The sequence below is a fragment of the Protopterus annectens genome, chromosome 3.part1 (genome assembly GCF_019279795.1).
Source record: "Protopterus annectens isolate FY-2018-M chromosome 3.part1, PAN1.0, whole genome shotgun sequence".
In the NCBI taxonomy this organism is placed as follows: Eukaryota; Metazoa; Chordata; order Ceratodontiformes; family Protopteridae; genus Protopterus; species Protopterus annectens.
The window spans coordinates 1408343955-1408370164 of record NC_056732.1 but is presented as its reverse complement, the minus strand read 5'-3'; the positions used below and the strand labels follow the sequence as shown (position 1 = coordinate 1408370164).

The 26210-nt window shown below is 38.4% G+C and overlaps 1 protein-coding gene across 15 annotated transcripts in view; it reads left to right on the top strand.

The window, feature by feature from the left end:
• SCRIB (scribble planar cell polarity protein) overlaps positions 1 to 26210 on the top strand; it is a 2800411-nt gene that overhangs the window by 357428 nt on the left and 2416773 nt on the right. The gene's annotated exons all lie outside the window — the stretch shown is intronic.

The following is a 26210-nucleotide window of genomic DNA, read 5'->3' as shown; positions in this document are numbered from 1 at the left end:
AGCAGTGAGTGGGTATTAGAGCATTTACATTACAGTGGGAATTGGTGGATGCAGAAATTAAGCAAAGCTGAGAGTATCCAGCAGATTCACAAAAATGTATAATTTTGTTGTCAGTGAATGTCTACAAAGTAATTCACCCTTTCCCAGTAACCTTCTTTGTCCTTTATAGGGTTGCAGGGATGCTGGAGCTTGTTTTGCTAGCCAGTAGATACAAGGAATTGAAGTTTTCTCTGGGTAGGTCTGTGAAGTAATGTTTGAGACATTCTTTATCAGCAGGCACTTCCTCAGTTGTAGCAGCAGCTAGCTGATTGCACCAAACAAGTACCTGTGTAGTATTTGTATCCCAACCTGTTGCCAAAAGTATTCTTAGACCTAGTCAATAATATTGATAGAGATAATACCTATGAAAAGGGAATCAGGGTCTTTCTTATTTCTTCCTACCCGGTTTGCTGAGAAGTGTGCTTGTGTTGAGTAGAGCTTGATTAGTGGCTCGGTGTAATTGTTCCTTAACTTCTGAGTGTATAATTTTATGTTGACCTGTATGTTGGTAAACAGAAGCCATCAAAATCCTAATTGGTGACCCTGAAGGATCGAAACAGTGAAAATGTCAAGAATCAGGTTTGAGGAAGTAAAGTAGCAAGTAAGTAAATAGGGGTAGTGGTATGAAGAGTGAGTATGCATGCAAATAAATACATTTCATAACTGGATTGAAAAATACAACTGTGCTACCCGTAGACATAGCAGGAAAATAAGCATTTTAATAAATGGATCTGCATAGACTAAAACAAAACAGGAATTCCGTAATGCAGATCTGAGCTACTGATGGCACCTGCAACTGTGCATCTTGTCTCTTAGCAGTGTGCTGCTAAACAGATGACAGACACCTCACTGCCCTGTTCTGGTCCATCTATTTCTCTGCATTCTGGCTGTCTCCATCTTCTAAGGTTGTCTGCTAGGATGTTTGTTTTTTGCTTACATGCTGATCTATATAAAACTATTCAATCCCAAGTTAGGGAGCCCAGTATAACATCAGCTTTTTTTTTTTCCCATTTACTTAAATATGTTCCCAGCCACCTCTTTCTTGCTCGTCACACCTCCAACATTTACTATCCACCTGAGGAAAAATTCTTTGGAGTCTACTTGGGGTATAAAATTACCTATGTAAGCACTTACAAACATCCTAAATATTCTAGACTTGGTTGCATATTTGAGATGTACATGCATCCCCCATTATCTTTTTGTGAATTGCTTTTACAATATCTTCCCAATCCTTTCTAAGCTCCTTTGATTGAATCTTAAAATTATTATGCAGTATTTTTTATGCTCTACTAATTATTCCTTTTTAATGGCAGCTTCTGTTAAAAACTCTACCAGTGCTGGTCTTTCATTTAGGACCCCCTTATTTATTTCTCTTTGCCTGTACTCTGATGTCAGACCTAGGTAGGGAAGGCAATCTCTAACCTGCACTCCAAATAACTTCTTGCCCTCTTCCCATTCTGTTACCTGCCCCTTTTGAGTTATTTGCTCCCAATGCCTTGGTTCTGTTGACAGTTTTCTCCAGTAAATTCCAGCCCTCTCATGCCTATTATCTGTATCCCTAACCACAGTCATCCCTATCGGCATAATCTATTTTCTCCATTCTCGTGCTGGTTTAGTTCTTAGAATATTCCCTGTTATTTTATGAATATAATACTCTGTATGATTTTGTTGTTCTCCTTAAGAATCTGCATCCAAAATTCCAATTTCTCCTCATTTCTTGAGCTTCCCCCATGCCATCATCCCATTCCACTTTGAATTAAAGTTTTCTGCTTGTGCTATGTATAAGAGCCTTAACTGTGTTGCTCTAAAATACCCCCTCAAATTGGGTAATCCTAGTCTGCTTTGTTCTGTTGAAAGAAACAGTTTATCCCCTTTGACCCTTGCTGTCTTCCCTTCCCAGATGAAATCCTTCAGCTCTTTAATTGGTATCCACAGGTTCTCCTGTGGTTGGTAAAATATGCCTGACCTATGCATAAAACTAAATGGACTAAAAACATTTTAATTGCTTGTATTTTAGTATGCATATCAATATAACAAAGGTTCCAGTTGCTCAGTTTTTGTATATCTTCTGTTTAGTTTCTTCTTAGCTGCCACAGCAGAATCCTTTCCATACTCTTAAATACTTCATTTTACTGTGTCCCCATAAATATGGATATTGTTGGGCCAAATTGTGTGTAGATTCATAATTTACCGCTGTTGCCTTTGTTTTAGCTTCATTAGTTTTGTATCCAGAGAAGATCTGAAACTGTCTTAAAATGTTCTATAACACTGTAATGTCCCTTTCTGGTTTTGTCATGTATAAAATATCATCTGCAAATAGAGACAGCTTTTCCTGACTACCATACCAGTTATATCCTTGAATTGAGTCCCTTATTTTCTTTGCCAGTGGTTATAAATATAATCCAAACAACAAAGGGGAAAGCAGACAACTCTGCCTGGTTCCTCTACTTAAGCAGAAGTTATCAGAAAGGACCCCTCCAACTTTCATTTTCACCTCCAATGCCTCATATATACTCCTAATAAACCATATAATTATGTCAGGGAAAGCAAATGCTTCCATTGCTCTACTCATGAAGTCCCAGTCTACACTGTCAAATGCTTTCTCTGCATCAAGACCCACCAGTAACAGTGGTATGTTCTTACATTCTGCTTCTCCCTGGATCTTCATTGTTCTGTTAATATTGTGAAATGTTTGCCTCCCCTCCACAAAACCACACTGATACATATCTGTCAATGTTGGTATTACTTTTGCCATTCTTTTAGACATTATAGACATAAACACTTCATAGTCCTGGTTTAGTATTGAAATGGTTTAGTATTGAAATGGGCTAGTATGAAGCTGGATCAGATGGATCTTTACCCTCTTTAGTTATTACCGTTACCACCGCCTTCTTCCAGCATGCTGATAACTTGTCTTAAAATACTGTTAAACAAAACCTTCCAGATCTTTATCGGTTTTCCCTCTTAGCTTCCAAACTTCCACAGGAACACCATCTATTCCTTGGGACTTTCCTATAGATTGGTTATACATAGCCATTTTTATCTCATCTGTTCCTATCCCAACTCTTAGTAATCTGTCTGTAGCCTTGGCTTATTTAATTCTTCCATAAACATTTACATTTGTACTTTTTCTTGATTTCCATATTTCTCTGCTTTATACAAACTTTCATACAATTTTCAAAATATTTCTAATACTTCTACAGGATCTCTTATCTCCCTTGTTATAGGCTCCCTAAGTTTGGTGACTGCCCTTTCCACTTTCTGTTGCCTGAGTCATTGTGCTAACATTTTTTGTACTCTAGAATTATTATCAAAAGACAGTTGCTTAGCAGCAGTCTTTCTAAACATGCGCATATTATCGCGATAATCCCTTATTTTCTGTTTTTCTGCAGTTGCTCCTTTATTTATTCTGAGACATTTCCCCTATTTTGCAATACTTAAACATTTGTCAGTCCCTCTAAATAATTTACTTAGCCATATCTCCCTTTCCTTTATTTCCACCCTAATTTTAAACTCCACTTTAATTTTATCCCACTCTCTACCTATATTTTCAGAAGAAATTTCTTTCTTTTCTTGTAGCTCTTGAATTTATTCCAAAAACCCGTTCCTTAAATTCCTTTTTTTTTTCATCTGATAGGTGGGAAAGCGCCAGTGTTTCATTTATTTTTTCATTACCTTGTGTTTTTATTTTAATTATTGGTGTATGATCTGAAATAGTTATTGGGTGCATTTCAGGACCTTCAATTTAAATGCACATGTTCCTGTGAGATATAAATTCTGTCTAGCCTAGACCAGTTTTTGTATCTTGGAGAATAATATTGAAATTCACTCTGAACTCCTAGTACTGAATTCACATCTTCCATGACAAATATTTTCATAAAATTAAAAACCTGCCCTCCTTTGTTATATTTTCCCTTCTAGGCTCCCTTAGTTACATCTTCACTGTTGCAAACCAAATTGCAGTCTCCACCCATAAGTAATATTCCTTGCTGAAACCTGATTTTCTCCCAGAATTTTTTAAGCTCCTTTATAGCAGTTTAAAGTGGAATGTAAATGCATGCCACTGTAATCCTCCTCCCTTGCCAGTAGCCACTTAGTACTATATGCCTTCCATTATTATCTTTTCCTCTTCTATCTCTATTAGAGTTCCTCTTGCCCCAGATATTCCGCTGAGTAACCTACCTAATAACCTTTTTTTATCAAATTCACATGCTCAGTTCTTTCCATGTGTCTCTCCTGTAGCATAGCTATTTGTACTCTACATTTTTAATATAATTCAGTACTTTTTCTTTTTTATATTTATCTGTAAGACCATTCAGATTGAAAGTCATTACAGAAAGCATAATTTTCTTATATAGCTATTATTGCCACCCTTTATGTATAACTGCTTTTTGTTACATCAATATACTGTTCAGATTGGTCTTTTATACAGTTTCTTGTCATACCCATTTGAGCCTATGCCACATATTTTTGCTTTTTGAAAGCTCTCAAACAGAACACCCCCCCCCCAAAAAAAAAACCTCTAAAACCTATTAACTTAATAACACACACAAGTTTGTACATCTTTAAATATTGAGATGTTTGTTTCCTAATAACAGCAAAAGTTCTAAGTTGATAGCTGGACAGACAGGTAACCAAAAAGAAAGGTTAGTCATGCTAAGATGCATGTTACAGCCTGTGCTATTAGAAATTGCTATTTGATTTTGTCTATCTTTATAGCTGTCCCAGCTGAGAAAACACTTGAATGCTTTCAGTAAACACTTTCTCCAAGCCATTTCTCTTTATCAAATTGTCTTCTAGTGACATGTAAACCAAACACAAAACTGCTAAGGGTACCTTGTGTACCAGAAAAAAAGCCTTATTATAATCAATATTCTTTTCGATTTACATGCTTTGTAATAAATCTGTTACTGGATAACGCCTAGGGTCTTAACCCAGTCATTTCCTTATGCAAGCATGGGAAAAATCCCACTGATTTTTCTTTTGTCATACTCTTAACCAGACATTTCTTCTCTCCCCTACTTCTCCTCTCTCACCATTTTCTTTACATTGCAGTGCCTACATTTCTTAAAACTGAACAAAAAGAGGGGATAAGAAAAAAACAAAAGCACCTGCTTATATTAGTATCCCCATTGCATAAAAAACTGAGAAAACTTTACTTCAAGTTTAATTTCTTTAAAGCCCTCCAAGCTGGGAAAACCCCACCTGCTTTCAGAGAACATTATGTTCCAGCCAAGTTCTCTTTTCTTTTCCCTGAGCCAATCCCCTTTCACCAGACTGTCTCCAGTTTCTCTTTATCAGATTGTTTCTGTGGAAACATGAAGACTAGCTGCAGAAATGCTACTAAGTATACATGCATTTGCTAGGGGAAACCACTCATAATATTCAATATTCTTTTTCATTTACTTGCTCTCTCAACACTAATCAATCTAAGGTCCTTAACACAGTCATTTCCCCATGCAAGAATGGAAAAAGCACATTAATTTAACTTTGTCTTGCCTTTTTAACCAGGTTTTTTTATATACATTGCATTGCCTGTTATTTCTCTAAACTGTATAAGAAGAAAGAGAGGAGGGGAGAAAAAGAAAAACAACAGCACCTGTTTAGAATCCCCATTACACTTAAAATAGCATGCAAGTAACAATACACCACAAATACAGTACTGTCAAGAAACTAAATGTTTTATTTACTTAGTTTTCTCCCCTGTCTTCCTCTCCCCTGTCTTCCCCTCCCCAAAGTATTTTTCTGAACATTAATGACATGAAGTAGGGCATATACTTTAGAGTCCCCACAAATCCAAGAAATTTTGGAAAAGACCAATATTTCCAGGTTTTCTTGTTCTGTCATATTTCACAAATACAAGTATTGCATTGTAATCCCACATCGAGTTATTTGTTTTATTACTGTTCTACATCGCCCAAGTCCTATCCTCTGCTTCATTTCCAACTTGCCCTTGATTCTTCTAGTCAACTTTCCTGCTCCCTTGCTTCTCTCCAACATTTACTGTTGAAATACTGGAAAAGGTTTCACAGGCACAAGTCTCTATGTGGTCTTTCTTACCAGAAGAACAAGAAGCAGAATCTCCTTCTGTTTCATAGCTCACTTTTTGTTGCAAAACTTTTGCATTTCCTCCTTAGCTTGCACTTTATCAAAAAAATGATACTGTTCCCCCCCCAAGGAAGAATACTTTAGACAACTGGATACAGCAGTTTGAATCTCACACCCAAGTCTCGACATTCCCTGAATAGTGGAATGAATTTTCTTGTCTTCTGCCTGGTGTACAGTGAGTAAATTCTCCGCAAACACGCCGATGTCTCCCACTTTTAGTATTTTGTCCTTCTGCTGCAGTTTTGTCAGAATCAACTCCTGCTGGTAGGATTGCATCGTTACTATTACAGGTTTAGGTTGCTTTGTTATAGCTAGGTTTGGAGCATACACAAGATGTACCCTTTCATCTAATAACTCCTGCTGTGGAATATCGGTCCAGTTGCTTATTTGTGCATTCATAAAATTAATGCAGTCTGTTCCTTCCAGCTTCTGTGGTATAGTGGAAAATCTCAGGTTTTTCGTACGTGCTCTGTCCTCTAATTCTGTTATTTTTTTGAAACATCCCTTCCTGAGCAGTCTCGTATTCAGCCAGCCTTTTCTTCATTTTGACCTCTGATTTTGCAGCTTTATCATCACATCTGAATATCTGTATAAAGCTTCTTCCTTTTTTTCCAGCCTTTTGTTTGTGTTGATATACTCCCATCAGTATTTTGTTTAGTTTAACTAGGTCTGTATGCAGTTGTCTTATATCTTCCTGTAGGTTATTAGAAGTCATGTCTGAAGGTTGCATTGCCTTTTTTGCTGAACAGGTGCAGAACTTTCCCCAGTCGGTGTTTCTTCCTCACTGTTTGTAGCTGTTTTTTCCAGGTCTTCTGTATTTCTTTATTCCTGGCATGCAGACAGGGCACTTACTAGCCAGTTACTGAAATTTACCCCCTAAACACAAGTCTACTGGCCTTCTCTTCTGAGTTTCTATTTCAACACTGGGAGAGCTAGAAACAAGGTGTTACTCAGTGTGCGGCTGTCTTGGAAGTTCCTGGTGAGTTTTCTTTGTTCCAATTTCAGGTGGATATTTTATTGGAATGTCCATCTGCAGTGAGTAAGAAGATTTAACTAAGGCACAGCATTTAATGATTAGACCAGCTGACAAGGGTGGGAGGGATAGTGGTTCTAGACAAAAGTAGTTACATTGAAAAGATGTCTAGCATGTTAAATGATGAAGAGGTTTATATGAAGTTGCAAAGATTTCAAGTTACTGGAATCATTAGCAGAGTTAATTTTTATTTATATGATTTGCTGATGACGAATCAGATTGATTATGGTTTATATACCTACTTCACAGTTAACCATCCCAGAATACCCATTATTTATGGATTACCGAAAATGCATAACGTTGCTGTCGGGACCCCCTCTCCAGCTTATAGTTTTGGGGAGAAGGTGGCTGACTGAACTCATCTCTATATATGTGGAAAAGCAACTTAGGTTGGTTCTTGACACCATTACAACTGTACAAAATGCCGAACAAACCACAAATGTAATAAAAAGGCACTAAGAGATATCTTATACAACTGCACAAAATTTAATGAAACAGACAAAATGAAGTGCTTTTCGTCCAGTTCAGTGACCGGACTTCTCCAGACAAAATTCACAGTTACTACACACACCTTAAATACAAAGCATTAATTATCCTAACACTAACCAATCCCTAACAACCTTCACTAATTAAATAGTCACATGTACAAATTCATTAAAACACTATATAAAAATATTCATTTAAAAAATTCTACAATTTATGCTATAAGTAAAAACTGAATAATCACATTCTAGTATACACTTACATAGACTGTTAAAACCAGATAGCATATTAAAATAAATTTATAAATAATTATAATACTTATCAAATGGCAAAGTTAATAAATACATGTTAATTTTTTCCCTTTCTATTAACCATCTTATCCCCCACCCTCAGTGTCATGAGATTGATGGATCTGTAAAAGTTATTTCTTAATAAAGTAAGAGCACTGTTAGTCCCCTTATATGAGGGTAAATAATGTGCAAGTAATGTTTATTATTGCTTATTGTTATTCATTGTTTATTTAACTTTTTCACCTCTACAGGCTTGTTAATTTTAAGATACAAGCTGTGGACGTTACCTCGTTCAATCCAGGCTTTCTACTTGCGTCTAAACGCAACTGCCAGAGCACCTCTTGGTTTTCTAATAGTAATGAAAAAGGTCCCCCTGTTACAGTAAGTTTAATCTGATCAGTTACCCTAAACGTAAATATATGGCCAGGATGGTTATTATGATGCCTTGCCACTGTGTTCTTTACATTTCCTTTTCTAATACTATTTGTGTTCACATACCCTATTTTTCAATTTTCTATCGGTTTTCCCGATATAATAGGCTGGACACTTGCCCTCAAAAGCATTCAGTCAAATATGTATATGAGAGTGTCCAGCAAGTAGTGATATACAACACAACAGTGAATAGTGATGATGGATCAGTAAGTAGGGTGCGAGTGGAGACGTACACCCTTTGCATGTTAGCAGTGGCTGCTTGGGATCCGAATCTTATAGCTCAGGATTTCTCTCAAGGAAGTATACATACTCTCCCAGCAGACCTGCACAAATGAATGCCACACAAGGATGTCTTTCTTCAGCTAGTGCCTTGGTGGGCCGCACCTCATTTTGAACTGTTTACCAGAAAATAAACAACTGAAGAAGTTCTGCATAAGAGCACTATGCAGAGAGGCTTGTAAAGTAGACAAAATCTCCATCCACTGGGTGATGCTGTCCCTCCAGTCATCTTGCTTCTCAGCATGATCCAAAAACTGAGGAAGAAAAAGCCAAAGGTGCTGTTTAATAGCATCCTTTTGGCCGATGCAGTACTGGTTCTGCCTTCTTATGTAAATGACCAATGGGAAACATCAGGTGATGCTTGTACTCAAATTTCCCTTCTTCCTGTTGTACAAGTTCCTTGTTCATCTTTGATGTGTTTAGCTGCCAGAGGAAACCAATTCTCTTTCTTCTTCCAAAACAGGTTAGGTATCCATTACCTTCACCTTCACTACTTACATATCCTCACATGGATTTATTGGGCCTTCCAAGAACATTAGTTTCTTTTCTGGGCAAGAAACTCCAAGTGTGAGATGCCATCTTTATACTGGAAGCATTCTCAAGTCCCAAGTGGAGGTGTCTGCTATGATAAGCGAGAAGAATTCTGAGCTATAGTAACTGAAACAGCCATACAGGAATGCCTGCAAGCCAAGTCCTTGTAGTCAGGGTTAATGCAATGGTGATCTACAGTACATGCACTATTATGATATGTTATGTTCTTATATGTCTATAGGTAAGTACTAGGCTAGCTGCCCTTGCAGACCATTTTAAGCCTATCCAGTTTACCTTTCTGTCCTCAAAGTAATCTGTCCCATTTGATTATAGACCAGCCTTCCCCATCCCATAGTTGATAATTATATATTACCCCTAATGAGACTAACAGGGATCATACCATAGATAATTTGAGGGGACCCTGGCATGGGATAAAGCATTTAGGAGCTGCCTCTGTCCATTAGTAGTTCTGTTTCCTATCCATAGATCCAAGTTGCTGTTGAATATGGATAAGGATGAACTTTGTTTTGTGTGAATGGGGGAGTCTGTTCTAGAGCAGCTGTGTGCTCTGTGAGGTACACCTGTCCCTTCAAACTGTTCTGTTGATTTTGCAGAAGAGGTTTAGTTATCTAAATTGAGTATTTATCATGCCTTTTGACTTGCTGATTTGCAGTAAATCCACCAGTATTAGGTCAGAGGATGTCTTGTATGCCAGACACAGGTCACCTCCTAGAGTCTGTAGGTTACTGAGTATAGTGACAGGGCTTTGAGATGGTCCATTTATGACATGTTTAGGCCTTGTATCCTTTTTAGTAAGGTATCTTTATGGACGTTCCAGTTGTTGCATGTGTCTAGACAGATGCACGCCAAAGGGCAGCGATATTCCCAGATCTAAACACAGTACCAATGTTTATAAGCAGTGCAGTATAGGAGGACTTCTTACAACAATGGACATGGTCAAAAGTTAGGTCATTGTCCACACAAGCCCAAATCGTGAACAACTGGGTCAGCTCTTAGGGGCATATTGTCAGTGTGGCAGTTCTCTGGGGTAGATGATTTCCCAAAAGTTGCATTAAAGTATTTTTAGGCATTTCGTTTCAGTCCATGATTTTGGCACCAGTTATACAAGATGGATAAGTCATTTGGGGATTCGGTGACTTCTCCTAATTTGCAGTCATCTGCAAACTTAGTCAGCTGGAACCCTTTTATGTTCATCGTGTTACACTGCTGCAGTCATTACACTTGGGTTATCCTGCTGTCAGGTGGTTCCGCAGTCGGCCAGAGTTCCAAAGTTTTGGTCCGGCGTCTGTTGCTGCTGTCGCTTCTTCCCTGACGTCAGTGCACCAGGGTTATATAAGATGCATCTGACGCCATTTTCCTCAGTCTTTCTTGCCGCAAAGTGCCTGAAGCAGAAGCAGTTCGCAAGTGCCGGTCGGCCGACTCCTGAGATTTTCGAAGTCGAATTTCAGATCCGAAGTCTTCAATAAAGCTAAGTACCCCGTTGGGGAAACTTTTTTCTTGCCTCAGACCGATGTCAGAAAAAGTCAATAATTGTATTTCTTGTGGGAAGCAAATACCTCATAAGGACTTCCACGCTTACTGTATTCCATGCCTAGGCCCTGATCACAACGTCCCTAATTGTCGGTTTTGTGCTAGATTTAACAAACGCACTATAAAAAGACGTTTTGATTTTGCTTTGCACTACTTTGGCTGAAGGTTCAATTATACTATGCCGTCGGATCAACTGACGACCGCAATTCCGAAAAAACGCAGAGACAAGGATAAAGACAGGCATCCGAGGTCCAAAACCGACGACGAAACCTCTTCTAGGCCAGTCGCCGGTTTTCAGTGAGGCGCTTTCGCAGCCCCTGACACCCGCTACCTCAGAGCCACAGGCCACCTCCGACTCCCACGTGGAGACAACTAGGCCTCTGGAAACTCAAGGTATTGGGCCTACGGAAACTAATCCCTCAGATGGGATTGGAGCCGCTGAGCAGGCATTGGCTTCTGAGGGTGTTTTCAGACCTTCATAACTTACCATTACAGCAACAGCCAAGACAAAAGTACCATTAAAGATAAACAAGTACAGCATTCTCCTGGACAGTCCTCCATGCCTAAGAAACAGATGCTTAAAATGGCCGAAGACCTCATTACTCTAATCGGGGGTTCACATCCCCCTCCTGAGAAAAGGCCTAGACAGGATACAGACTATGATTCCTCTGATCAGGTTTCCATTTCCTCTGACTCTTCAGACCAGGGATACTCTCTACCCCCCTATGAGGACTCTGATGCTTAAGAATCTATCCCTTCAGCCTCTCCTCCTGAGGATTATTCTTTTGGGGAAACTTTGCATACCATGAGGGAGCATTTCCATTGGGAAAGTCAGGATTATTCAGAATCCAAGAAAAGGCTCAGGGATTTCCTTTTATTGCCTCAGCACAGGCCCCTGGCTATTCTGCCTGTGCTAGATATTGTGGATGATGTGTTCTCTGAATCCAGCTTATCTCCGGATTCTTTGCCCCCTGCACCAGCCAAGCCAGATAGGTATTATAGAGTCCCTGACTCTCACAAGTTTCTTTATAAAAACCCTTCTGCTGATCCAGAAACTATTTCCCAGGGTCCAAAAGGGGTTAAGGCTTCCATTGCAAAAAATCCAGTACCCTCTGACAGAGATTCCAGAGCTTTGGATAGATGGGGGAAGAAAGTATACACTTCTGCAACTTTAGCAGTAAGGGCTTTAAATTGCCAGTTTCACATGCTTAATTACCAACAATATTTAATGGCTCAGTTAAAACAGAAAATGCTTGCAAGCTCAGAAGCTCCTGACTAAAGAAATGCAGGATTTATTGCTTGCAGTTGAACAGGTGGGAAAACATACTCTGCAATGTGGTTTTGATTCTTTAGAGGCCTCTTGTAGAGCCGCAGTTACAGGTTCTGTTATTCGAAGACATGCTTGGTTAAAAGAACAGAGTTTACCTGATCATGTTAAGGCAAAATTATTGGATGCTCCTTTACAGCATGATACCTTGTTTGGTGTTAAGGCAGAAGAGGTGTTAAAGAAAATGGAGGATAAAGCTAAATCTATGCAAACAGTCAAGGATTTCTTACAGGTACAGCCACCTTGATTTAGCAGAAATTGGCCAACAAAGAATTGGTCCTTTCCAGTGTCAGGCCACAGAGAGGCAGATACAGACGCCCAAGAGGCAGATCTCAACCCCAAGGCTCTAACGGACAACGACAGTGGGGCACCTCAACCCCAAAAGGAGGTGAGGACACGTCTCAACCTTACAGGAAACAGTCAAAATGATTTCCCCCTTCGTACGCCAAGCACTTCCCTTTTGGCAGCCCCCTTAGGGGGAAAACTAGCACTTTTTTCTCAAAACTGGCAAACAATCGCCCAAGACAAATAGGTTCTGAATATTGTGTCTCAAGGTTACAGGTTCCACTTTCATACTTTACCAAGGCTAAAAGGAATGCCAGACCTGCCACAGAATCAATGGGCAGAGGCACAAAAACAAATTTCAGCCCTCATGGACATGAGAGCTATTCAGAAAGTACCACAACAGGAACAAGGACAAGGATTTTATCAAGACTCTTCCTGGTCCCCAGAAAGGACAAGGCCTGGAGGCCCATACTAGACCTTTCAATTCTAAATACTTACCTGGATATTCCGAAATTCAAAATGTTGACATTACAACAGCTTCTACCCATGCTGGGCAAGAAGGCTTGGCTTGTTACTCTGGACCTCAAAGAGGCATACCTGCATGTCCATATCAGACAAAATTGCAGAAGATAACTCAAATTCAAAGTTGGTACAATGCACTATCAATTCTCTGCACTGCCCTTTGGCTTATCTACTGCGCCCAGGGTCTTTACAAAGTGCCTGGCACCAGTAATTGCATTTTGCAGACAAAAAGGAATCCAAATATATCCATACCTGGACGACTGCCTCATTCAAGCAGAGACAAAGGGCATTTGTAAAAAGGTTGCTAATTTCTCTAGGGTACACAGTAAACGAAAAGAAGTCAAAACTAGTGCCCTCACAACAGATTATATTCCTGGGTGCCAGCTTAAATACAATGGCCCAGATGGCTTATCTCATGTCAGACAAATTCAATTAACTCAATATTTTCAATTACTGGCAAAAAAGTCCCATCTCCCTGCAAGAAAAATTCTGCAGGCCCTGGGATTCATGGCATCCTGCATACTACTAATAACATATGCCAGACTACATATGAGGAAATTACAATGGTACCTAAAAATTGTTTGAACTCAACACTCTCACAGTTTAGAAGCAGTAATACCAATGATTCCCTGCCTACAACAGGAGTATCGATGGTGGGCACAGGCATGTCACCTAAACAAGGGTCAGCCTTTTCCCTACCCACAGCCAGACAGACTCTAACAGATGCTTCGGATTACGCCTGGGGAGCACACATGGCAGGAAAATGCATTCAGGGCAAGTGGACCACAGACCAGATGCATCTTCACATCAATCAAAAAGAGATGTTGGCTGTTCAAAATGCCCTAACAGCTTTCAAGGACCTTCTGCATCCAGGACAATTATTATTTAAGACAGACAACACCACAGTAATGTGGTACATAAACAAGCAAGGGGGCACTCATTCATCCCCTATGCAGGCAAGCCATGACCTTGTGGAACACAGCTCTAATGTATCAAGTTCATCTGCAAGCACAATTCCTGCCAGGAAAGAAAAATACTCTGGCAGACGATCTAAGCAGAAATATCATGGACCCTCACGAATGGAAATTGAATCCACAAATCTTCAGCATGGTAACGCAAAAATGGGGATGCCCAGACATAGATCTTTTTGCCTCCCCTCTGAATTGCCAACTACAAAAATTCTGCACAAGGACTTATCACACACAAGCATGGAAAGTGGATGCTCTCTCGTTCAGCTGGAAAAGCCTAAAAGTTTATGCCTTCCCACCACTGCCTCTCCTTTCAAAGGTACTCCTAAAAGCCAGACAAGAAAAACCACAGATGATCCTGATTGCTCCAGACTGGCCACGTCAGCACTGGTACCCAATCTTAAAGAACTTAGTTCAAGGCCCACCATGGATTTTCCCTCAAATTCCACACCTCCTGACTCAACGAAACAATCAGATCCTGCACGGTCAACTCAAAACCCTAAACCTGGCTGCATGGCAGATTCATTAGTCAAACAGGCAACACCTTTCTCTAAAGCTGTTATGGATGTCATTTTGGAGGCCAGGAGGCCTAGCACCAGGAAAGCTTACTCAGAAAAATGGAAGAGATTCTGCGCCTGGAACCAGGCTCAAAGCCTTCAAACTCTTGTCCCAAACATTCCTCAGATTTTACAATACTTAACTGAGATGCTGGACAAAGGCCTATCCTTCTCATCAATTAAGTTCCACGTCTCTGCCATTTCAGCACATTACAACACGGATCCTCCTTTATTCTCTCATCCCTTGCTAAAGCAGTACCTCAGAGGGGCTAAAAATATAAGACCGCCCCGGAGAGCACCAACACCAACTTGGGACCTCAATTCAGTTTTGGAAAAACTGACCCTGCCACCTTTTGAGCCAACCAATACAGCCGATCTAAAATTTTTATCATGGAAAACTGCTCTGCTCCTGGCAGTAACTTCAGCACGAAGAGTCTCAGAGCTACAGGCATTAATGGCAGTGGAACGTTTTATAATTTTTCATCAGGACAGGGTTTCTTTAAGGACAAACCCTACCTTTATGCCAAAGGTGGTATCTAGTGTGGCTCTTAACCAAACCATCCATTTGCCAACTTTTTATCCAAACCCCCAGAATAAAGGGGAGAAACTTCTGCACTCTTTGGACATACACAGGCAGCTATGCTTCTACTTGGACAAAACAAAAGCTTTCAGGAAAACTGAGCAACTGTTTGCAGCATATGCTGCAGGATCACAGGACAAGGCTATCTCAACGCAGACTATATCCAAAAGGATAGGACACTGTATTCGTTACTGCTACACACAGCATGGAAAATCAGTTCCTAATAACATTAGGCCACGTTCCACCAGGGAACAGTCTTTCTCAGAGGAATACCTACCAAAGAAATTTTGGAGGCTGCAACTTGGAGTTCAGTGCACACCTTTACCAAGCATTACCACTTGCCTCTTTACTCTAAATCCAGAGCAGGATTTGCCACTGCAGTTCTACAGGGCCTCATAGCCAATCCTAACTCTTTATAGACCAGCCACCCAACCTTAGCTTTGGGATTCAACCCAAGTGTAATGACTGCAGCAGTGTAACACGATGAACGTAGTACAGTTTTGTACCTACCATAAATGTAGATGTTCGAGTGCTCACACTGCTGCAGTCCAGGTTACCCTCCCTCCATCCCCTCTGAACTAGCTGGATTTATCTATACCTTTCTATCCTATACAACCTTTGTGGTGTATTTGCTTGTAACTGAAGGTATTGTTTTTATTTTATATGTATATTTTTTATTAGCAATATGTATTGCCTACCTACTTGGGGGCACCTGACATCTGGGGCAAGAAAAACTGAAGAAAATTGAGTCGGATGCATCTTATATACCCCTGGCTCACTGACGTCAGGGAAGAAGCGACAGCAACCGACGCCGGACCAAGACTTTGGACCTCTGGCCGACTGCGAGACCGCCTGATGGCAGGATAACCCAAGTGTAATGACTGCAGCAGTGTGAACACTCGAACATCTACATTTATGGTAGGTACAAAACTGTACTGTATTGACTTTTACTTCAGAAACGTAGATGTCAAAACAGGAGCGGTCCTACCACAGAACGTTGGGGGACTGCACTGGTGATTGTTGCCTTTGTGGAGGTAACATCCCGTATTTTGATTTTCTACAGTGCATCTGTGAGATACTTGGCAATCCAGTGGGTGACACAGTGGTTTATTCCCAGTTAATTTAGTTTTTGTACCATGTATGAGTGGAGAATTGTCAAAAGCTGTAGCCAGGTTGAGTTATGTGGTTATGTACCATTTTGCCTTCATCCATTGCTTCAGTGACATTTTCAAAAAATCCACCAGGTTGAATAAGCATGACTGCCCCTGGCAAATCCAAACTGAAATGAATCCAGTATTTGGAGGTTCCATATGTTCTGATTGATTAGTTCCATAAGTCTTTCCATAGCTTTGCATATGAGGCTGAATAGACTTATGAGTCTGTAATTGCCTGGGTCCATTAGCTTGGTACAACATCTGTATGGAGTCTAAGATTGAACAGTGCTAGGGGGTGTGACTAAATCTTGCTATCTAGGATGCATCTACGGATATTATCAGGACCCATCAAGGCAGTATTTTTAGCTATTGATAGCACTTTTAGGGCTTGATTTTGTGTGATATATGGAGGGGGGGGGGGTTAAGCGTTGATTTTATCAGCCAGAAGGTTTGCTACATCTTCAGCCACAGTGCAGGTAACATTTTTGTTCACAGCCAGCTCAGTGCATTTCTGAGTTGTGCTTTTGAAAATATGAATATCACTAAAAATTGCCTTGTGATGTATTTGACTTGGGTAGCTATTTTATTTATTTTATTTATTTATTTTTTATTTATTTTACATTTGTTGACCGGGCTAGTCTAACTGGATACATGTCCATTTTCAGTAGAGGCCCGGGGAGAAAAGCTCCAAGCATCTGCAGAGAGTAAATAATACAATATATAGTAATAGTCAAGTGGAATTACAGTACATTAGCTACATAGTGCATTAGCTAGATAGGTAGAAAAAAATGTTTACAGAGTAGGATAGTAGCTTTAAGCTAAGATTAAATACAATAAGCCAAAAACATGAAAATTTTTTTTTTTTTTTTTTGAAATAGAGATAGGTGAGATAAAACAGAAGAGTAGAAAAGTATAGAGAGAGCAGGAGGTGAAAGAGATATCAGTCTGGGTTGGAGCAGGGACATAGCCAGTGAGTTGTAAAATATTCTTTCAGATGCTTTTTAAACAGAATAGTGGAAGCAAGGGAGGAAAGTTCAGTAGGAAGCTGGTTCCAGATTTTCCCTACTGTGTTGGTGAAAAGTGAATCTCCTGCTTTGTTATTTGATTTAATAGAGGAAGCTAGAAGCTTATTCGATGAGCGTAGCATAGCAAGATTTTTGTAGGGTGAAATCAGGTTAGTGAGAATAGGGGTATTTTTTGGGTGGTAAAGGATTTTTTTGATGACAATTTGTTGATAAAGTAGTTGGTTCTGCAGTTCTAGCCATCCCAGTTGTTTTAGGTTAAGACAGTGGTGAGTTCTAAAGGTGGTGCCAGTGGCAAATCTGGCTATGTTATTGTAACTGGTGGAAAGTTTGGTGAGATTGTTTTTTGATAGATTGGTATATATTGTTGAAGCATAGAACAGGGTAGACATAAGGTGGGTCTGGGCAATAGTTATTCTGGCTGAAGGGGAAAGAAAAGGTTTGATTCTGTAGAGAGTGCCTAGTTTTTTGTTGACTGTCTTTATAGTTGAGTTAATGTGATCATCAAAAGTAAGGTTATTATCTATTATTACTCCTAGAAGACGGGTCGAAGTGTCTGGGGCTATGTTGGTAGCATTGTTGGAGGTTAATGTGAAGTGCAGTTGAGGTGATTTATGAGTTGGAGCAAAGAGTAATAACTTTGTTTTTTTGGGGTTCAGGAGGAGGCAGTGTTGCATAAACCAATTTTCAACACTATGATTAAAAGGCTGCTGAGGATAGGCTCCAGAGTCTCAGATAAACTTAAACGATACAAGGAAGTCTCAGCTGAACAGTACTACATTATTGTGACTCACACAAGCACTTTCACAAATGCTTCATCAGGTGTACAAAATATCACAAACACCTGCACCTTATATACATAGTAAAATAATCACATGACATATTCTAATTAATTCTTAAAGACCCATTCATAAAACTCTATTATAAAACTAAAAACACATATATTTAAAACAAGCAATAAAAACTTTTATACAAATAATGCCTTATCATATATAGATATAAATAAGAATGTATATATAAAAATACATTATTGGGGGAAAATGCAAGTTACTTAAATATTGCTCTTTTGCTAAGCACAGGTTTCATCGGAACGTGGTCATTAAGACCATGTCCTTGATTAGCCCTCAACATCACTATCCACCTAGCCTCCGTTTCTTCAGTTCTACCTCTAATATCACCCACCCTTGGATTCTCATACGTCCTGGATAGAACCATAAAAAGAAAATTGTGCTGTGCCCCTTTACTTAAAACATGCTTAGCCAAGGCATTATTACAACTACCTTTACCAATGTGGTAGTTGTGCTCCCTTATTCTATCCTTCAAAGCACGATCTGTCTTGCCAACATAGAAACATTTGCATAAAGTGCAAATAGCTAGATAAACCACGTGCATAGTTTCACAATCTGCCTGTACCCTAACCTCATATACTTTACCAGCATCAGGATGTACAAATGATGTCTCCTCATTGATAAACCTACATTGTGGACATTTACCACAAGGTTTAGTACCAAATGAATTAAACCTGCACTTGATTCCTTTAACATTACATAGTCTCCTTTTCAGATTTTTCTTATTCTTATAAGTAAATTGGGGTCTAAGGCCAATAACCTCACTCATCTGTGGGTCCGTCAGTAGGATACCCCAATTGAGGAAACCAAGTACGTACATACCCAAACCCATGCCTTTGGTTAATGCTTTTGATATTTATACTTTATATTAATATTTTATATCTTAACTTTTTAAATAATGATAAATATATACTATACATTTTACTTTATTTAATCTAGATATTATTACAGTTATATTTATATATTTATTAAAGACACATATTTATATTTATATATATATATATTTTATATATTTATGTATATATATATTTATATTTTTTCCATATCAATATGAAAGTTTTTTAGATTTTAAGATATGTAATACATTAATTAGATATACAATGAATATACACATTTCAATATAAAATATAAAGGTATATTATATTCTACTGATCATATTATTCTATGTTTTACTACAATACACATATACAATCAACCTACATTTTCATTTCTATATATTTTATATTTTATACAAAATCACATACAGTATTTTAAAGTATATTATACTTTTGATATTATTAGGTAAGCCTTATATGAAATATGAAATGTTACTTGCATGTATATACTATATACATATTAAATGCACACTGACATATAAACATACACACAATATATACTCAGAACTTTTATTATTTATATTTACCTAGACACATGCGTTGTTTATACATATACTTTAATAACGCATTTGCAAGTATAGAAGTTTGTAGTATCTGAAATGCGCTGAAACGAAAGGAGATGTAGTTTTGTTTTTTGCGCAGTCACACTGTTAAAAGTCTTTTAGAGTAGTCTTTCCATCAGATACATAGTTGTCTACTGGAGATTTTGAGAAGCTATAGGGATTTAGTTCTACTATGACTTTGGACACGACATACATAGTTAGGTCACAGTTTAGTACAATGAATGAAGTACTAAGAATGTTTATACGAGATCGCTTCCGTATACTAACATATGAAATGAATTTTGATTTTAAATAAGATGTATACACCACAGCGGCATACTGTTTCTCAGATATGAATGCCACTTTTTGATGACATAATACACTATATAATATAATATATTAAACCATATCTATGTTCTCCCTATTTTACTTTATTTCATTTTATGAATGAGATTATTGTGAATGCTTACGTTAAGAGAGTATACTACTATGCTATCAGCTTCCTCTATCTATACATATTTTATTGTTTTTTCTATATATAAATATTAACTCTTAATATGTCTTTATGTATTAATTATTTCTGAAAATTTTAAAGTTTCAGAGTGAGCCTTTAAATATGTATATATACTTTTCTTTTCCTCAGAAACAGTATGTATTTTACTTGAAGTTACAGTTTCTATTTGATGTAACAGCTTTCTGTCTTAGCTAAGGATTTATCATGTCAATTAGTTAATTGACTAATTAATTAATGAACTCAACAATTTATCAATTAAATATACTATATAAGCTACATCTCTAGCTACAGTTGAATAGATCTGAAGAAGCGTACTGTTTTGTACGTGAAAGCGCTCATCTCTCTCGTTTTTTGTACTTAATAAAGAAGAACTGTTTGCTGCATAATCGTGGTGGTCCTCATCCTTGTGTTTCCTACGATTTTTCCTGTTCTTGTGTCTTAGTGGTGAGGACCTTTGGAGGCGTTGCTGGGATTGTGTTACATATTAATGCTTTTGAGCAAATGTGTATAGCAGACATGTATAAGGTTTATAATGATAGACAATGTGGTAATAGAAGCTATAATTTAACCAAGGGGGAATTTCAAGCACTATATGACTTAGAAAATGATGTCAACCTTGTGGTTAGACCAGCAGACAAGGGTAGGGGGATAGTTTTACTTGATATAGATGACACTGACATTTTGATGTATGAAATGTTAAACGATGTTGATTTTTATGAGGTAATAATGATGGTACAAATGCAAAAGATGGTTGAAATAGTTAGAGCAATTGAAGGAACTTATGCAAACAGGGTTATTACCTGATGATATTTTTAAGTTTCTTAGAATATTTCATTATACAGTGCCCATCATACAAGGGTTGCCTAAATTGCATAAGAATCTGGTTAGACCCCATATGCGCCCTATAGTGGCAGGAAGAGGTTGGTGCACAGAATGCATTTCAGTATTTTTGGAAAATAAATTGAAACCAGTAATACAGAGCTCTATATATGTTCTCAAAGACACAGAGCATTTTTTGCGTGGCCTATATGAGGGCACTCATTGTGGTACGTTGAATGAGGAATGTCTGCTTGTTACCCTAGATGTTGTTTCATTGTTTACGGTCATCCCTAATGGAGTAGGGCTTGATTTCTTGAAGGAACAACTGGTTAAAAGCAATATTTATAATGTTAGTGATGTTGAATTGTACATTAAGTTGATGTCCTTAGTGCTCTTGAATAATGTATTCTTATTTAAGGATAAGATTTACTGGCAGAAAAATGGTGTGGTGATGGGGAGTGCATGCTCGAACAGCTATGCTAATGCGGTCATGATGAAATGGGAAGCAGATTTTCTGGTTGAAGGGCCTTTCAAAGACAAGATTTTATTCTATAGAAGGTTTGTAGATGACCTTTTTATTCTGTGGAAAGGTTCTACTTTAGAACTAATGAACTTTGTAGAGTTTATTGATAATACAACCTCATTTTTAAAATTCACTTTAAATTATTCAATGACTAGTATTAACTTTCTAGACGTAGTTGTTGAGAAGGATAGTACTAATACTATATCTACCAGATTGTTTAGGAAGGGCTGTCATGTTAACAGTCTTCTAGCAAGGGATAGTATGCATCCTGAGTACGTCTTTAGAAATGTAGCTCAGAACCAGTTCTGTAGAGCATCTAGGTTAAGTTTAAAGAATAGTGAGTTTGAAGAACAGACGTATAGAACAGTTAATGAACTCACAGAAAGAGGTTATGATCATAGGCTGATAGAGCATAGTGCTTTACAAGTGTCACAGTTGAGAGAATCTAGAGCTAAACCATACTTTTCAGAAAGACCTCTAGGTAGGGTTGATAAGAAGGATGATAATATTAAGGTCTGTATCCCCTATTCAAGGGATGTAAGGAGGTATACGGATATAATTAATTAGCATTGGGGTATTCAGATGAGTGAGGTTATTGGCCCTAGACCCCAATTTACTTATAAGAATAAGAAAAATCTGAAAATGAGACTATGTAATGTTAAAAGAATCAAGTGCAGGTTTAATTCATTTGGTACTAAACCTTGTGGTAAATGTCCACAATGTAGGTTTATCAATGAGGAGACATCATTTGTACATCCTGATACTGGTAAAGTATATGAAGTTAGGGTACAGGCAGATTGTGAAACTATGCACGTGGTTTATCTAGCTATTTGCACTTTATGCAAATGTTTCTATGTTGGCAAGACAGATCGTGCTTTGAAGGATAGAATAAGGGAGCACAACTACCACATTGGTAAAGATAGTTGTAATAATGCCTTAGCTAAGCATGTTTTAAGTAAAGGGGCACAGCACAATTTTCTTTTTATGGTTCTATCCAGGACGTATGAGAATCCAAGGGTGGGTGATATTAGAGGTAGAACTGAAGAAACGGAGGCTAGGTGGATAGTGATGTTGAGGGCTAATCGAGGACATGGTCTTAATGACCACGTTCTGATGAAACCTGTGCTTAGCAAAAGAGCAATATTTAAGTAACTTGCATTTTCCCCCAATAATGTATTTTTTATATATACATTCTTATTTATATCTATATATGATGAGGCATTATTTGTATAAAGTTTTTATTGCTTGTTTTAAATATATGTGTTTTTAGTTTTATAATAGAGTTTTATGAATGGATCTTTAAGAATTAATTAGAATATGTCATGTGATTATTTTACTATGTATATAAGGTGCAGGTGTTTGTGATGTTTTGTACACCTGATGAAGCATTTGTGAAAGTGCTTGTGTGAGTCACAATAAAGTAGTACTGCTCAGCTGAGACTTCCTTGTATCGTTTAAGTTTATCTGAGACTCTGGAGCCTATCCTCAGCAGCCTTTTTATCATTGTGTTTTTCAGTTTTTATTGCTGTGGAGGTTTTTGGTGCCTAGCCTTTTGTGTTTTTTTGCTAATTTTCAACACTGTTAAATACTGTTTGGGTGAGAGACTGCAGAGAGGTTATGGACTTAGCTGAACAAATTAAAGTGGAGTCCTCTGCATATTGTATGCAGGTAGCCTGAGGAATATTGGTATGTAGGTCATTGATAAACAATGAGAAAAGTAGAGGCCCTAAAATAGAGCCTTGGGGTACTCCAGTGTTCACAGGAAGGGATTTTGAAAGATTATTATCCCACAATACTGCTTGTTGTCTGTTTTCCAGATAGGATTTAAACCAATTTAATGCATGTGGGTCAAGAGATTGGGCTTTTAGAATGTCTATAAGGATATTATGGTTGACCATATCAAAGGCTTTTGAAAGTTCAATAAATAACGCATAGGAAAAAGTGTTATTGTTACGGTTTTTGTTTATGGAGTCAGAAAAGGACAGAAGGGCAGTTGTGCTATGGAAAGGCCTAAAGCCATGTTGGCAGTTGGCAAGTAGATTATTTTGGAGAAGGTGGGTAAGTAGTTGTTTGTGTATGCACTTTTCCATTTTCTTAGCAATTGGAGACAGTAAGGCGATAGGCCGAAAGTTAGAGAGTTCATTACATGACCCACCCTTATGTAGAGGGATGATGTGGGATACTTTCCAAATGGAGGGGATTTTGCTTTCTAAAATTGTTCTATTTATAAGGATGGAGATAGGATATGCAATAGCTTTTGCTGCTATTTGCAGGTATTCAGCTGGAAGACAGTCAGCAGAAAGTGTGCATGGTTTTAGTTTTTGAAGGAATTTGCAAATGAGTGATGTAGGTATCGGGTTGTATTGGAAAGGTAGGAGATGGAGTCTTTGTGGTATTTAATGGGGATGTGGTAATAGGTGGTAAAGTATTGGCTAGGGTTTGAATGGCTTCAGTGAAGTAGTTATTAAAGACATCAGGAATTTGGTTGGAGTTATTTTGGTTGAAACCTGTTGGGGCAGGAGTTTGAGTGGCCTGGCTGAAGAAGTTTGTTAATGCCAGACCAGAATTTTTGTGGTTTTTGCTGGTGAGTTTGTTGGAGGTGAAGGTAATAGTGTTTTTTGTCTTTGAGAATATCTTTCTTGGTTGCATTTCTTACCTGTTTGTAGTAAAGGTGATCTGATGGACATTTGGAGTTTCTCCATTTGGCCCAAATTTTATTTCTGAATAGGATCTTTTGCCTAGTTTCTTTAGTGAGCCAGGGGCAATTTTGGTCCTTATTCGGGAAGAACGATAGGGGGCGTGGTAATCTAGGATCTGAAGGAATCTCGTGTTAAAGTAGGTCACTGCATCATCAAGTGAAAGATGAGACACAGGTGACCAGTCACATGATTTCAATTCATTTTGGAAGCTCTCTTGGTTAAAAAATTTTTTGGAACGTGAGGTTTTAAAATTATTAGTAGTAGGGCTATGGATTCTTTGTTTAATAATATAGGTTAGCATGTGGTCGCTAATATCGTCAGGAAGGGTTCCTGGTTTATAAGTATCATGGTGGCTGTTTATAAGTATCCAGTCTAGAGTGGTTTCCTTGCTGCTTGGCTTATGGATTCTAGTAGGAGTGGTTATGATTTGTGAGAATCCATAAAGATTTATATGATTGGGAGGATTAAGGGAACTGCAGGTAGCCCAGTCTATATTAAAATCACCTAATACAGTGGTTTCCTGAGGTAGGTGGGTAGAGAGGTAACTAAGTAAGTTTTCAAGAGTGTTGATATTGTTTCCAGGGGGGAGATATGTGCAGATTAGATAGATAGATTTGGAGTTGTTTATTTGAAGTTTGGCACTAAGAGTTTCTGAATTGGTATCTGATGGTAGGAGCACATTGAAAGAAGAAACTTTGAGTTCAGATTTATATAGTATGGCTACACCTCCACCTTTTTTGGTTTTACGGTCAAGTCTCAAGATATTATATCCAGGAGGGGTAATCTCTTGGTCCAAAGTTGAGGGCTTTAGCCATGTTTCTGTAATACAGAGAATATCAAATGAGTGCACATGTAAGAGTGCATGCAGGTGGGTAATTGTATTGTTAATGCTACGGATGTTAAGGTGAGCTATTAGGAGGGAGTTAGAGGGTCTATTTAAAGTAGTGATCAGAGGAGTTGTTTGGTTGTGTAGGTTATTGTGAATGTTAGTATTGGGGCCTGGGTTAGGATGAATATCACCATCTAATAGGGGGTGTTGGTGAGGATATTGTATAAACTTAAGGAATTTGTAGAAATTGTTTGGGCAGTTTTTATATGGAAGTAAGTAACATGGGAAGCTCTATGGTATTTAGGTAATATATAGATAGAAGAGGAGGTAATGTTACTGTGGTTGTGGTTGATTATGGGGGAAATTGGTAGAGTTTGCTGGTAGTGATGGTGGTGTTCAGGAAGAGAGGAGTATTCAAACAAGGTTAATGTGTATGGTATTGTGAGAGAAGTAAGAGTTGAGGTTAAGAGTAGTAGGTTAGTGAATATAGATTTTTGTGTTAGGGCCATAAGGATAAGAGGTTAAGGAGTTTGGGTATATTTACGAAAGGAGTATAGTAAATACATTACAGGTGGGGGAAAGGAGGGAGTACTTAAAGAGGAAGAGTAGGTAGAGGGAGGAGGTGTACAATTAAGTAAAGTAAAATAGGTTGCAAGAGAGAAGCTGTATACAATATTTGTGAGATTAAGGTGGCAGTAAGAGAGAAGCTGTAGAATATAAGCAAAATAGGAAGGGGTGGGGAGAGATGAGGGAGTATTCCAGGAATAGCAATTATCTAATTAGGGACTTTGAGATATAAGGGGTAGGGCTATTAAGTGGAAGTTGTGTATGATAGGATAAAATCTATGAAGGGGTGGGGTTACAGGAAGTATATAGCTAGGACCACTGGGGGTGGGTGGGAATTGGGGGTAGGGGAGCGGAGTGAGCCCGCAGGGCGAACGGAGCGGGTTCAGACAGGTAACCGAGAAAGTCAGGGAAGAGAGAGAAACAATCAGCAAACCGCTAATTACTTGGTGCCTTAGTTGGAAAGGACAGGCAGAGAAAGGAGAAAAGAATGTCAAGAAAGTAAGTGGTTGCAGAGAGCAAAGCTAGTGGAAAGAAGAAGGTAAGTGGAAAGATAGGGCAGGAGGGAAATGCTCAATCCTGAGACAGAGCTTTTATTTCAAAGGCTAGTGGAAAGAAGAAGGTAAGTGGAAAGATAGGGCAGGAAGGAAATGCTCAATCCTGAGACAGAGCTTTTATTTCAAAGGAACAAAAAAATAAGTAGGGAAGGATAGATGTACAAGGGGCTATCCTAGTCTAGGCTGCCATCTAGTGGTCATATATTGTAATGCAACAGACACAAGGGAGCAGGGATAAAAGGTAAAGGGTTTACGAGTGCCACTGTAGATAAATTACAG